The sequence below is a fragment of the Passer montanus genome, unplaced genomic scaffold (assembly GCF_014805655.1).
Source record: "Passer montanus isolate IOZ18808 unplaced genomic scaffold, ASM1480565v1 scaffold610, whole genome shotgun sequence".
Lineage (NCBI taxonomy): Eukaryota > Metazoa > Chordata > Aves > Passeriformes > Passeridae > Passer > Passer montanus.
This window is the reverse complement of record NW_024371150.1, coordinates 1-15,582: the sequence shown is the minus strand read 5'-3', so window position 1 is coordinate 15,582 and position 15,582 is coordinate 1. Positions and strand designations below refer to the sequence as shown.

At 37.4% G+C, this 15,582-nt stretch overlaps 1 long non-coding RNA gene across 1 annotated transcript; it reads left to right on the top strand.

Moving 5' to 3' along the window:
* Positions 1–694: 694 nt before the first annotated feature.
* LOC120510975 lies at positions 695–14,757 on the top strand. The gene is made up of 3 exons (XR_005629646.1): positions 695–967; positions 11,569–11,754; positions 12,585–14,757. It is a non-coding gene; the product is annotated as an uncharacterized LOC120510975 (long non-coding RNA).
* The last annotated feature ends 825 nt before the right edge of the window (positions 14,758–15,582 follow it).

The following is a 15,582-nucleotide window of genomic DNA, read 5'->3' as shown; positions in this document are numbered from 1 at the left end:
CTATATTTGAGGTTAAAAATGCAGTGCACTTCCTTGGCATTATCATCAAATAGACACTTCCTTATTTTGATCCCATCCTGGCCATTTCACACCAATTAAAACACAGCAAACCAATAAAACTGCTATGTCAGGGCTTTGATTCCAGACCCCTCTGAGACGAGGGTGTCTGCACACCTCTTCAGGCAGGCCACTCAGAGCCAGCAACAAGGTGTTTCTAAAGTTGTTTTACTCTTAGAACAATGTCCAGGAACATCTCTGCACCCTCGGTCTTGAGACCCCTTTGAGTGACCTGACCCAGGCCAAGGAAAGTGGTTCATTCCCAGGAAAAAGCATGTAATTAAATGTTTCATCTTTCCAGAACTAATTTTTCCTGTCTTGTTCCAGAACTCTGGGGAAACTCACTGGACTGTCAGGCCAAGGAAAGTGGTTCATTCCCAGAAAACAGCATGTAATTAAATGTTTCAGCTTTCCAGAACTAATTTTTCCTGTCTTGTTAAATGCAGTTGCTTTAAAGGAATTTTCACTCCAGCTGACACTGATCTGTTGTGATTGGATGAGTGAGTAAGTTAACAGCTGTAAATGTTAACAAGTCATTTATTTAAGCTGCTGTAGAAGTAAGACTGCTTTTATGGTAGGGGAAATCAACACCATACTCTTAGCCCAAATATTTTGTTTGAAGTTTGAGTTGTTTTCCATAGCCTAAAGAACATTGTTCAGTTGTTAGTTTTAAAAAATTGTAGTCATTTTTCAAAGGACTGTGTAGCCCTGGTACACGAGGCTAGTCCTGAACTGGTGTGAATTAACATAAATGTCCATTTCAATTGAGCTATTCCACTTTACACTAGCTGACTTCCCAAACAAATTTGTATTGTTTAGTGGAAAAGAAAACCTTAAGAAAAACAAGGTTCTTCAGAGGGGGACATCGCATCGAAGACAGACCCCTGTCATCCTCCAAAATGCATGCAAGGTAATGTTTTTCCTTTTTTCCTGCAAATTGTTCTAATCTGCAGAAATTATTGTATGTCACAAAATTTCAGATTGTGCATCACTTCATCTAATTTAAATTTGGGGGTTCATTTACCTTTCTAGCCACCTTAACATCAGAAATTTCTCTTTAAACATGGCCAGCTTTAGGTCTATTCTTTGAGTGGAGCTATCCTTGTTGTTTGTGGAATGCTAAACCTTATCCCTTATTCTGAGAGCCTAAAATTAATGACAGCCTGCGTGCAGAACCAAGGACTTCTTGTAAGACCACAAATTCTTTCTGCTGAGCTAGGACCTGGTTTGATTTTTAGAACACGTTCAGCATAGTTTTAACTTAGATTAAAATTTTTATTTTTGAAGAGTGCTCCAAGCACATGGAAATAAAAGTGAAAAAAGCTTAATGAGTCCTTTTGGGGTTTATGACTGCAATCAAAAGCTTAGAAAGAATAGAGGTAATAAACCAATTGATAGTACCGTACATCCTGGCATAAGCAGCACAGGGGAGGGTATTTGCCTGACTATGATGGAAACTTACTGCTAAATCTTATGTTCAAGAACTGGAAATAAAAATTAATACACTTATATGATTTTTCTTAGAAGGCCATATATATCCAAAAATGTATAGCAGCAGTGGGAAAATGTGGGGACAGATTTAAATAGTAAAGATGTTGTTTAAATTGCTGAGTTGATTTTTATGTTGTTTACTTACATGTTATTTCGCATAGCTTATAAAGCAAATGTAGTTTTAAATCCTGGGCAAGATAAACACTGGTTAGAAATTTTGAAAAAAAAAAAAAGGGCAAGTAAAAATGACAAACATTTCACAGAGCTTATCAGGAAGTGTCAAGAGCAGCCTTCTTGGTGAACAAAGAGTTTAGCAGCCAGCAGCTAATATTCTCACAATGCCATCTTGACAAATTTAGCACTCCAAATCCTGAGAGCCCAGATTTATACCCATCTGGCAGTACTGAGAGACAAACACTCGTGTATCAGATGTGCTGCAGAACTCATGTTCCTGTGCAGAGAGCAGCAGCCATCCTGTTTGATCTTGAGCTATCTCCAAGCACCGCGCATTTCCTGATTTCCTTGTCCTGAGCATTGTGCTCTGCCTCAACAGGGGAGGCACATCCAGCCACCTGAGGCTGCTGGAGAGCACTCACAGAAAGCTCATAGGCCATGTGGGGAAGAAAGCTGATGCCAACGATATTGAAAGGTGCCTACAAAGGACATGAGAATATGTTTGCTCTTGTGGCATGAGTGAGCAAGTGCAGCCTTACAGCAGAGAGCAAGCAGAGATGACAGACACCTGTAGGCTGGCTAACACTGAGCTTCAAGGGATGACTCTAGGATCATGTTTGAATTCCAGGGAGTTTCTTGCACAGAAAATATATTTGCAGTGATGGAGGAAAATGTTTCTTTTCTAATGCAATCCATGTTGGTTGCAATTTTTCCCAGGTGCGTAATTTCATTTCTATACTAAGTGCAACGGCAGAGGATCACAAAATAGGATCTGATCTCCTCATTTCCTTCCTGTAGTAGGAAAGCCAGGCAGCAGAACACTCCCTGAGCAGGTGACTTCTCAACTAAAACAGATCTTAGCAGAACTTCATAGTGTACCAGAATTCTCACTTTGTTTATCCAAGAAATAGGAATAATGCCCTCTGCATAGATTTTGGGGTTTACTGATTAGATCCCTGACTGGAGGGTGTCTTTCTTTAACTCTTCCAAAGTGTCAAAAATGAATGATCTATTTTCATGTAAGAATTACTCCTTATGTTTCTCATGTTGTTCACAGGGGATCTGTGCCATTTAAGAGCCATTTTTATCATAACAAGAAAGCCCTGTAATGAAAAAAAGGTATCAATTGTGATAGAATTAATTTCTTCTAATAAAAATGCCCCTTTTTCGGTGTAATTAGAACTCAGGCTTATCTCAGGCTTTCAGGAAGTTTTCCTGAATAGGAAACAGAACTACAAACAACTCATCCACCAGAGCAACACAGAGCCACAAGGACCACTTAATTCGGGTTTCCTTCTGCAAAGGTTGGTCTAAACTTTTGGCCCTGCAATGGCAGGAATGAGGAAGGAAACAGGAAAAGAAAAATGAGGAAAAAAAAAAAGATTGAGGCACACAGAGAATATACAAGAGAGATAATACTGTAAAGATGTCTAACTTAATGAAAATGCTCTATATATTACCAAGGAAAGAAGGAAAGAGAACAGCTAGTAATTATTACTCAGAAAGAATATTAATTATAATAACAGCAACAAGAATGTTATAGTGTCAGTGTTGATTTTGGCAACATTCAAAGTATAAATTGCATTGTTTCAAGGGGCATCCTTTCCCAGTATTCAGTATCACCCTAGCACAGGCCTTGTGTAGTACTGCTATGCTATGAAGTGGAAGTGTTTTTACATTCATTTGACTTCTGTTATACACACATACCTCCATTTAGAGCAGCAGTTCAGTCATGCATGAGAATCTGTAGTTAAAGACTTCAAGTCATACTTATCTAAGCGTGAGTAGCTAGATTTTCAGAGGAGCTTAGGATGTAACCTCCTTATTTCACCATTAACTAAATAGCAATGACATATTTAAGTTTCTTGCTTTACATACAGGACGTCAGTCACTGACTTCCCCCCTCAAATATACCATGCACATAGAATATATATGCCTGTATAGCTCTCTATCAGTCTCAATCACAAACTCACACTTTCAAATAATGAGTTCTGATGAGCCCTTTGAGGCACACAAATGATTGAAAATATAGAACACCAAATTCTCATGTTAATGACACCTCTAAAGGGAACAGCAGGAATCAGAAAATAAAACTAGACCAAATGCTCAGCCTAACAACTCCCTGGTGTGGTATGGCATTCTAGGAGAGTATAATAATGAGATCAAATACAAATTGCAATATGAAAAGTGAAAATTCAATATGCAATATGAATAATACAAAATTACATTAGCAAAGCTGGATCTTCTATTAGTAGAATATCCTACAGTATATGAATCCACCTGCTTTATGCAACATACCCAGGCTGTTTTATATTTCCTAAATTTATCTTTTGGTAAAGTAGTTATTTTCATGCAAACCAGAACACTTCAGAGGCAGTAAAAAGCCATATTAGCAGAGTGCCCAATCTTCACCTTCATTCCTTGTCTTGAGAGCTGGCTGCAGAGGGTGGCTGCACAGACAGGCCCCTGAGCTGCCTTGAGCAGCAGCACATTTGAGTAACATCAACACAGGGCACAGGCAGCAGTTGAGAAGGAAACAACCATCATCTTATTGCAGCTGACAGCAACACTTTGCTGGGAAAGCAAACATGCCCAGGCTGCAGTTGCTGATGAACAAAAGTCCTTCACGTAAACAAAATTAATCCCTGTGGTATGCAGATACCCTTTTTGAAGAGAAACTGTTTTTTTTTATTTGATTTGCAGTCCTCCAAAATCCCCTAAAACTGTATTGTAAGGGAAAAAATAATAATTTAATTTTCTTCTGATATATCAGGAAGTAAATCTAAAGGTTCATAATGTATTGTTTGCTTCCGTAATGAAGGCCAAAGAACATGGCAGTAGCACACCTTAAATCAGCCATAACACTTGACAGGATGGGGTGTCCCTGGCCTTTATGGATACCAGGGATGTCAAGTCTCCTCCTGCTTCTGTCCAGAGACATTCCATGCAGCACAGTGCTGGGAGGCTTTGCCTGCACTATTTGCTCTCATTTGTATTTCTGTATTGCATTTGGCACAGTAGGGAACAGTCCTCAGCAATTTATTTTCTCCAGCCATGCTGTTCAGCTCCTCTCACCCCTGGGGACTGAGAGGAAATCTTTGACAGGTAGACAGCTCCCTGTGTATTAAAAAAGAACAGAAATCCCTAATGTCAGCCAGAAATCAGTAGTTGGCCAACTGCAGTAAGCACAGTGAAGTAAGAGGAGCAGCAAAAGGAAGGTATTTACCAACACACTTGAGTGTGCAAAGGGGGCTGGCAGGTTGCCATTTCAGTACCTTTATCTTGGGTGGGATTTCCTGCTGGGATGACCAAAGCTGTACTCAGAGCTTCATTTGCCATTAGCTGGAGTAATTTATTCTAGTCAAATGAAAATGTCACTGATGAATGCTGCTGCTGCTGACATGCTGATTGTTTGCAGCACTGACACGTGCCAACACCAGCTTTAATGAAGTTGTTTGGTTGTTTCTCAAAGAAATGTTGCTCAAAGTGATTCATCATTTGAAAGCTATCAAACACCATGAACAAGAATCCTTTCTGGCATAAAAATATTCACCCTTGTAAAGAAGGAAGCAGAAGGCCAAGACATTTAAGTTCCAAATATTTACTTTGGCCAAATAATTACATTCAAGCAGCAACAGAAGAAATCATAATCATCATTCAAATCGTTGCAGGTATTCCATAATGCTGTGCTCAAGCACTAAATTCCACACGGACATGAAAATAAAAAATAGATAGCTGGGCATAAAATTGTGGATTGTGTCTCCACCATAAATGACATCCACAATCTTTTTAATAACAAGGGCTTTTAGGGAAAACCATAAAAAAAGGAGAGATAAACTATTATATTAAGCTATCTAGTTTAGTACAGGAATAGCTAACAAATAGGTAAAATTTCCTATGTAAGAATTTATTATAAGGAATTGAACAGTAAATCTGGAGGCCTTGAACTTGCAGGCATTCCAGTAATTTTAAGTTTTGCATTTGAGAAACAACACTGCCTTCATTATTTTCTACTTCAGTGATTCTGAGCAGGAAGAATTTAGGTCAGCAGTGAGCCTGAGTTACTGCTGATAACTCAAGAAATAAAATTCTGCCCTATACTTCATTCTAAGGAAAATAAGGGAGCACAGGGCAAGGAAATTACCTATCTTTTAAGAGAGGTAGGAGAAAAGAATCTGTTAGCTACTGCATTTGTATTTTGAAATTACTTTTGAAGACATAGTAATGGACTTTCCACACTGAGCTTGAGACACGCAAGACAGCATCACAGACCTGGCCATGTTTGCCTCTGTTGGTCCATGGCATGTGAGCCTCATATTCAGATAAATTAACAGGTACATTTGGGAGATCTGCTCTAAGAATTACCTAAATGGTGATAAGAAATTACTTTAACTCTGGTAGATATAGCAGTGACTTAGAAGTCCAAGAGGAAGAATTTATTTTCCTGTGGTGGTGAGAAGAAAAGTTGAGGGTCTTTTTAACTATTTTTTGCTTTTCTCCCATAAGTTCAGTACATATGTGGCTGGTTTTGCAATATATTAAAAATAACTGTCTATAATAAAACTGTTGAATTTAAATTACACTGCTGTAATTGTGCAGTCTCAGAACAACTGTAGGTGGTGGTAAAAGTCTCCTCTCACTCCTCAGTACTCTGGTCTGAGAAAATAGTTTGCCGTCCTCCAGGGAACACCAATATATGTGAATTAACACATGTTCAAAAACATTACTTTAGTCTATCCTTGGCCCTGGTGGCACATGCCAGCTTCTCAGTTGGTGCATCCCAGTGAAACCACCAGGATTTAGGCACACTCTTCTGCTCTGCATGTCATTCAGCATGGATGAGCATAAAAACTAAGGACCCAGCCATCTAGAAATCAGGTCTCATACTGCAGTAAATTGCCTTGTAAGTTTTACTGGCATTTATACTTCCATTTCTTTCTTTCACTGTCTCTCACCACGTTTTTTTCTCTTCTATAAAAAAGAGATTTTTTTTTTTTGTTTTGTTAACTGAGTTTACCTAAGTTCTCCTTCTTGACTGCAAAGGAGAAAAATTAAAAACTGTAAGGAAAAACCATTACTTCTCAAGTACTTCTTCCTTTAAAAACATCCAAGGTATTCAATATGTTAATTAAATTTTAATTAGCCATTTCCTTTGTGCTAGGAAAATGCCTATTTTATTGTGCGAACAAGCAATTTAGGACAGCATGGCATTATTTTAGAAAGCTGGCTACAAGTTCTTCTTTAGAGGAGAAAATAACTCTCACATTAGGAGAGCAAAGTTATGCTGAAATGTTTAGAACTGCAGAATGTACCTTGAACTGGCACAGAGCAAATAAAGGCTTTGATGTTTTAATGTGTGTTCCTGCTACTAGGTGTTCTGTGTTGCCAGACAGAACAAACACTTAGGAGAATCTCTGCACTTTTAGTTTCACTTCAAGGTGAAATGCCAGCCCCATCAAATCAGCAGGTTGAACAGAGTTTGCTGCAGTCAGGATTACACCCAAGTCATTTGTCCAACCTCCCTTCTTAACTCTTCATGTTCCTTCAATTTTCTTTTAGGTGAAGCCATATTGCCAGTCAGGTATTAAACATTTGAGATGCTTAATCAGATTTGATTTCAAATTAAGTGCTTTGAGAGCTTTACTTCTGAATTTCCAATCACCAAAAGCAGAAGATCACATAATTCTTCATTTGCAGTGGATAAGAAAGGAATTACTTCTACAGAAGTAAGGTTCCTGTCTCAACCCTTGCATCCTTATCACATTAAATAAAAATAAATTTGTGCTTTATGGTAATATTGCAAGAAAACCAGATAGAAAGCCAGACACCACAGCTCTCTACCAGCTAAGATGCAATGTTACAATGAGACTAATTTTGCCCAAAAAAAAAGTGTGAAATCATTTGGCTATTGAAATAAGACGGTACAAATTTTCAAAGTTTGGATCATTAAATGTACTTTATTAGAATGTCTTAAAGGGACACAGCCAAGTGAAAAGGCATGTTTCTAGTTTTGTAAAGTGAAGTAATTCCATGAACCACTGCAAAGAATTGCTTTTTGTGTCTTTTGTTACAGAAGTGTAGTAAAATTTAAAAGATTAAAAAGGCCTATTATTTCATTCAACACATAGCAATATTTTCACAAAAGCTTTGTTGAAGGAAGTTTTAGTCAGTTCGTGGAACAGTGTTTTCAATGTTTCTCATATCAAATATTTTGCAATCTGCTAAAGTATCTGTATTTTTCCTCTTAAAGTTTGGCTACTTTTTAATTTTATTTCATGTATAGCCATTGTGCAACCCAATTAAAAAACATTACAGAGCTTCCCAGGTTTGGGACCATTTATCCAGCTGAAGAACTACATCTGTCAATAGCTTCTTCCCACTGTTGTCTGCAGGGCTATGAAGTCAAAATGCACATATGCATTCCCATTTTCAGCCCATTTCCCCCTTACTTGCTGACACACAAAATGTCAATCTCTCCCCTACCAACATCAGGATTCATCTCCCCCTGTGGTTATAAAACCCATGGCAATTCTTGGGCACACAGAACCATGCAGAAGGTGCTTTGGTCCACATGTAGACACATCTGCTGGAAATATGCTTGGAATTAGCAACTTTAAATGGTGCTTCAAGGTCCTTGTCTGAAAAGCTGGACTGAAGTACAAAGTGCCATTACAGTATCGATTACTTTTCCATCAACACAATTCAAAGCAACAGTACAAGAACAGGCACAACAAATTATATAAAGAGAAGGCAGAGGAGGAACAGGAATTATTCTTCCTAAAATACGGTTATGCTTTCTGGTTCACACTGAGCACCTGACCAAATATTGTCAAATCTGTTCTTCCATTCCTTTATCATCAGTTTGAGAAAGGAGGGATTGGCTGAAAAAATCCTAACCTGATCTCTAAACCTCTGATCTATGGACAGATGTAGAATATTTTTTTCTGATGGTTTCTGGTGTCATCTGCATTTCCCATATTTCTGGCACCATTACTCACTGCTGTCTTCCATTCTATACATCACTGAGGAAATATCTTTAAAAAAGAGAAGAAACAGCAGCAAGCTGGGAAAGCAGAAGCAATCAGTCAAATCTGTTTGGGGCCTCCTACAATGTAAAAACAATTGTTGTTCAACTTAACACAGCAAAATCCTGATGCATGTTTATCTAGATTCTGCCTCTCTGATGCCTTGCTTGAGTGTTGTTTTAATGCATTTTCATGGTTGGTTGATCATTTTCATCATTCACTTCAAATGTGCATTGATGTGTCATTAATTAATATTAATGACAAATTGTCATATAAGTGCAAAGACTATGGGAGACTATACATGGTTCATTAAGCTAATGTAGCTTAAGAAATTAACTGGACTTCCAAACATGTTAGCTACTGGCTCCAGTAAGAGTGAGTACTTAACACTCAACCAACTTAGTGTCAAGTATATTATAAAGATGGAGAAAAATGAATTTTGAAAAATATTTAACATTCCTAACAAAAGATTTTAATGTATCTGTTAGTGCTGAATCCTCCTGTAAGTGTTTGGATTCCTGTGTATAGGAATACACAGAACTGTTCCTCCCAGGAATCTACCCTTAATGTGTTAAACTCAAAGGCTGCTGCATCTCTGTTGCAGAAACACAGATATTATAATCCCAAAATACATACCTTTGGTATCTCCCATTTAATTGCAAAATATTTTGGAGATATCTTTGAACAGGGTGTAGAGCTCATGCTGGCCAATATGTAAGATAGAGGTTCCATGAAAGCCTAGAATTAGCCTTGATTTCTGGTGCTAGATTAGATAGTTAATTGTGAATAGAGATACGTGGTTAGAATCTGATACTTGAGTTTGCAAAGGAGAACAGCACACAGTTAAAAAGTTAGATTTCATATGTGATTTCCTATGTGTTTTTTTGCTTGGAAATTACATTTTGTCAAGGACCTCAGCATATGGAGATGGCAAGAGAGGATTCAGTTCTGGAAGGGGCCCCCTAAAATATCAAGTCAGTCTCAGCTATTATTTAAACATGATCATAAACCAATCAAGCTTAACACCTTAGGTTTATCACAGAGCTTTAGAAAGCTGTTCTCACATCTGATCCTTCTGAAGATTCCAATCTTTCTTTTTATATATTCCTAAATGTATTCATGGCCATTTGCTCCAGTACAGTCAGACTTTGGCTAATGTACCAATTCCATTTCCCTGGTGTTTATACATTGATGTAGTTAGAAACAATTCTCCAGTCAGTTCTCACTTGACTGTATTTTAAAAATGTGTGTGTTTCAGTCCTCCTCATCCCAATTATAGGAAGGTACAAAAATTAAAAATAGATTGAATAAAAGTAGAAAATTTCAGTGGATTTGCTTTTTTTTTTTTTAATTTGGCATCTCAGGGATCAGTTAATACTAATCTTCCTGTTTGCTCAGACTGGATCAGCCCTTCTGAGTAAATTGTGTTTCCCATTGTGCTGATCTTTTCAGATGAGAGGACTGACTGAACGGCTGATACAGCCACTTCATGGTCTTTGGGTGTGCAGGCAAAGCACAATCAAAGCTGTAGGAAGGAACGGATGCTATTTATGTAGAAGTCACACTTCTGTCCAAACTGGATATCCTATGAAGCTATGGATTTTGTTACTCAAACTAGAGTCTCAGATTAGCATCACAGCCAATACATAACTATAACACAATACATAATTATGCTGGATTTTTTCCTTCTACGTGGGACAAATAGCAGCACTAAAATTATAGCATGGTGGCACCTTTGGGGGAAGTGGCTGGACTAAAAGCTCCTGAAAACTGTGCTGCTAATGGCATCACAAGAACCTAGGTCAAGTGATACTATGAAGGCATCATTTTTCCAGGAACTGACAAGATTTGCTGGCTGAGTAAATCAAACCATGTTCCACAATGGCAGATGGAAAGGAAATTACTCTTGCATAGGCTTGAGAAACTTTCTTTAGCCAGCTCTATCTCTTGCCAAAGTCTGGCAAGTTCAGCTGGATGGCAGCTGCAGGCTGACTGCCCAGGTCCTGTTTAGCAAGGCAACAGAGACTTTTTTTCTGATTTAATCAGCACTAGAACATCACTCAGCTTCAGAATGCAGAGTGTTCACAAGAACTCAGTCCTGCTGTGTTAATCAGAGACTCTCGTTGTTGAATTAACATGCATTGTCTGAATAAGTACTTTTTCCCAGTGACTTTGACTTTTCCAGGATAAGCAGTTCAGTAAACTGTAACAGAAGTGCTGCAGATATCTATAAGATAATGTATGCAGAGTGATGTGATAATAGAGATGAAATAAACAGTCACTATAGTTGATCTCCCAGAAGGATGCAACACCACAGGCACTTTCAGCAGGAGCATCAAAAGTCAGTCAGCCAAGCTGAAAATTAACTACAAGCAAGTGCAGACTTCAGTGTCATGGAAAATACAGACAGCAAGCTACAGAGTGATGCTTGAAAACACAGGATTAAAATGCCATTGAAAACTATGAATTCCTTTGGCTCTTTCCATAAATTGAGAGACTAATCAAGTGAGGGCGCCTGGTAAAATAGTTGGAATATATGAATGCACTTGGGCTCTTTTTGTTGTCTATTACTCTTCCCATTTCTAGAAGTAAAGATGCTTTGGGGGAAAGGAAGAAAAGGATTTTCCCACAAACATAATCAGGATCCTTCTAGCACATATTAACTCCCTTCACATTTTCTCAAGATGTGGTCGACCAAGAGAGAAGTAAATGACATTTTAGTTTTGCTAACTTTGTAAACTTTAAATTAGAGGTTTTAGTTTTGGTCTAATGACACCTAGAAAGATAAGAATTGACCTTTATGAGACTTCTATCATTCCAGAGAAAATTGCTTGGTTCAAGAGGAACCTCATGGAGCTCAAATGCCAAGTGAACATGTGAAATACCAGGTTTTTAAGTGGAGTTTGCACAGCTGTCATGCTGGTTTAACTTCAGCCACAACTCTGAATAACAGGAAAACAGAACTTTGCATGGAAACTGCTTTTCTGGCCTTTGGCAGAATACACCAGTAAGTCACTTTGCCTTAACTTTGGCTCTCCCTCTGTTTATTCTTCTATTTTTTTCTGTTCTCTCATTCTTCCTGTGCTTTGTATATTTTATTTTTTAATGATAATTATTTAAATTACTTAGCATTTTTAAAAATATTAGAGTATGATTCAATATCTTGGGTACAGTGAAAGGATTCCAGCTCCAACATGAAGCTGAGCTGGTTATCTTGTCATTTGATTCACGATGTAGGAAGAGCTGTAAAACACTTGAAAATCAGGGGTTATTTGATTTTTTGTCACTGATTACAGATGCAGATCAAGCAATTAAAAGTTTTCTAAGAAATACAAAGCACTGCAGATTATAAATATTAAGTGCATCCAAACTATTTCCAAACTGCTATTACAAAAGTCAGAGATACTTGCTGATAGTTTACATGATGAGATTCTAAACATAAGATCTTTTTCTGCCTCAAACAATACAATACTTTTCATATTTCTTTTGCCACTTCCTTTGTTATTAACATTGGTTTAGAGTCAAAGTACACTTTAAAAGCAGAAGGAGTCTTGGTACCATGATTAGATTCTGAGACATACCAGTGTGAACTTCTGCTTGAAAAGGAGATTTAAGGTCTGGGATCCCACAGAAGGCACCATCCTCTCAGCAAGAGTTTCCCCAGTAATCTGTTGCACAAGGCATAATGCTGTCTCACGCTAAAGCTATGTCTCAGGTTAGGCACAAATCTTGTTACTTTCTTAGCCTGACTAATGTATTTTACTTCATTGAGGCACTGTGATACTCTGAATCGCTGAAAATTAATCCAAAAAAGTGTTACTGTCTGTGTGTATACAGGACAAGAAGACGTCGCCTGAGATTGACAACTACATAAACAAAATTTGCAATGTGAAACATGAAACTATGTGAGAAGAATACAATATAAATCCACAAGGAGATAGAAAGTATGTGAAAGCCTTTTGCTGCTGGTGGCAAAAAAAAGAAACAACATGTTGGACGTGAATGTAAGCAAATGTTTTAAGGTAAGTACATGTTTCTGGGGAGAGCCTGGTGCTCCCATCAGGCTTTACAGATTGATTCATTTCAATCCTGTTGACACAATAGAGACTAAATCCCTCATACTTTGGTTTGAATTCATGCATTTACCTCATATTTACTCATTTTGAAAATACTGATTCTCACACAAAGTCCTGGAATTTTTTCTCTAAGAGACTGTTTCAAAACAGACAAGACAGAGAAAAACATTCAGATTTTAGACATATTTTGTTGTGTTCAGGATTTCCTTAAATGATTGTCTGCTTCATTCCTGACATGCCTGTTTGTTCGCCAACCATGAGCAAAGACATTGTGTAGTCAATCCTGCTTCTTTTCCATTTGCACTTATTCATATTCTGATAAACTGGACTGGTTGCCTTTATAGCAAAATAAGACTATATAAAATAGTCTCGAATGCTTTACTTCAGAGACCTAATATGTAAACAGGGTGTAAAAGAAAGCTTCTTTAATTCCAAGAAATATAGCTAGTCTTGGCTTTCTTGCATGTCCTTAACTGAAATGAAGCTGAGACAATCAAAGAAAGAAATTTCAGCTTCAGCAGGATATGTTGATGACATCAGATTTTTTAGTGTCTTTGAACCAGAACTATTTAGAATTTTATCAACTGCGATGAAGATCAGAATTAATTTCTCACCATTGATGGTGATATCTGAATTTTTATTTCAAGTGACAATTTACAAAAATGTAGAGCTTTAGCACACAGATCATCTCATAAACTTAAGGGTGGCTGTTCACATGCTTAAGCTGTCACACACTGAGTCATTGGGTATTATTTTACTTCAAGAAAGATCAGGAAAAAACACTTCTCAAAACCTCAAATTCAAGAAGTAAAAAAGATCCTTAAAGCAACATTAAAATATATGGAAAAGGATTTTAATCAAAAATTTACTAATGCTATTCAGATATATTTAAATTTACTTCAATATGATGTTGAATCAAGCCCATATTGCTGAGCTATGTAAAAAATTTCTTGACCTATTAATTGATTCATCACTTAATTACAACTTTGTTAGTTCCTTTGTTATTATATAGTTTCTCCTGATTTATACCAGCAGGTCAACACCCCATGTTATCACTGTTTTGGTCTATGTGTCCTAGTTATGTGTAGGTACCTGAAAAATCAACCATAGCTTAAAACCCACAGACATTACAAAGGTTATCACTAACTTTTAGGAGCAGTGGAATCCACAGATTGTGTGTTGCCTTCTCTTGAAAACAGACTGGGTTTGAGCTCTTCTGATGAAATTGTTTATCACTCTGGGATCACCTTTTCCCACCAACCTTTGCTATAGTACCATCATCTGTGTATCTGGTGCCACTGAATTTGAGTTAGTCTTCAGTTACACTACCAACAGGATGAGATAAATTAAATCAATATTCTCCTCCTTACAGATTAATTTAGCAATTCATGGCAGTTGTAGACATTCTTTCCTTTGCCCAGTTCTAAACTACACTCCATCACAGTATTCTGCTTGGCTTTTGAATTAATATAACTTAATTTGTGAGCAACGACTCCTTCTGTCTTAATGAAATCTTTCAGTTTTTGATTTCAATTCTATTGCATAGTCTGGGCATCTTTACCCACTACCAGTGAACTTTGTTTCAGATATCAAAATGCAGAGTAAAAACCATACAACCTAAAAGTGTTTCAGTTGTAGTTCTAATGCCTAAATGAGTTCTTTTGATTATTTTTTTAAGAAAGACTATCTTTAGTTAATTAGAATTCAAGTTTATGCAAAATATTTTCATACCATCATGTTGTACTGAATGAAAACATGAGGGCTTTTATTCTGGCTGAAAAGATGCCAGCAGGAGCAAACTAATGAGCCCCAAAAAGAGAACATTTGTACAGCTGGAGTCTGAATGTTAGCAAAAGCTGCTTGTTTTTGATTGACACTGTAAAAGTCATGGTGGTGGAAAGTGATCAATAATACTCCCTCTGTGACAATGTAAATACTAGGATTCAAGAGAGATTGCCAAGGAAAAATATTCAGAGACTCAGCTCACTTTGGGTAAGCATCCAAGACCTCAGAACTTTCCTCTAAGTGCCTTACCCTTTGGTGTCTCCAAATTTCATTCAAAAATAGGTTGCTCAGTGGCTTGTTTTGAGCATTCAGGATTTCTCTGGGCTATGGTAGGAAGGAAGCATGATAATAAATAAGAACACATCTTAGAATTAACACTTATAAATATTTTAAAATATTAAATTTGGAAAAAGATTTCTTCTCCCAATCTTTAGTTTGACTTATATCTTTCTTCACATCAGCTTCAAAATGCTGTATATTTAAAACACAGAGCAGGGACTGTTCGTTTCCATGTTGATATATGCAGCAAAGTCTACAACCCAGATTATTCAAAAATTTCATAGGATGTGTCTACATGATCTTATTGAACTGCAACAGGGCCAGACTTCCTTAGAAATACATAAAATAGAACCCCATCTGAAAAGAGAGGGCAATGGTTTGTCACTATTCAAAACCTGTGAGTTTCTTCTAAGCAATGTAGCAGTATTCCAGGAGTGGGAAGCTTCATGTAAGAAAGAAGAAAAAAAGAAGAAAAACAAAAGAAAAAAAGAAGAAAAACATGTAAGGTAACTTGAAGAAGAGACAAGAATACGTAGAAGGATGGATGCATCAAAAGGACAGAACGCAGGTAAGAACATGAAGGTATGAAGGCGACAGATACAGACCATGAAAACCTTCAAGCAATGCAAACACAGCAGCTCGAGGTCCTCGCTGAGGGTGAGTGACCAGGCAGGCAGGAGAAGTGCTGCGTGCAC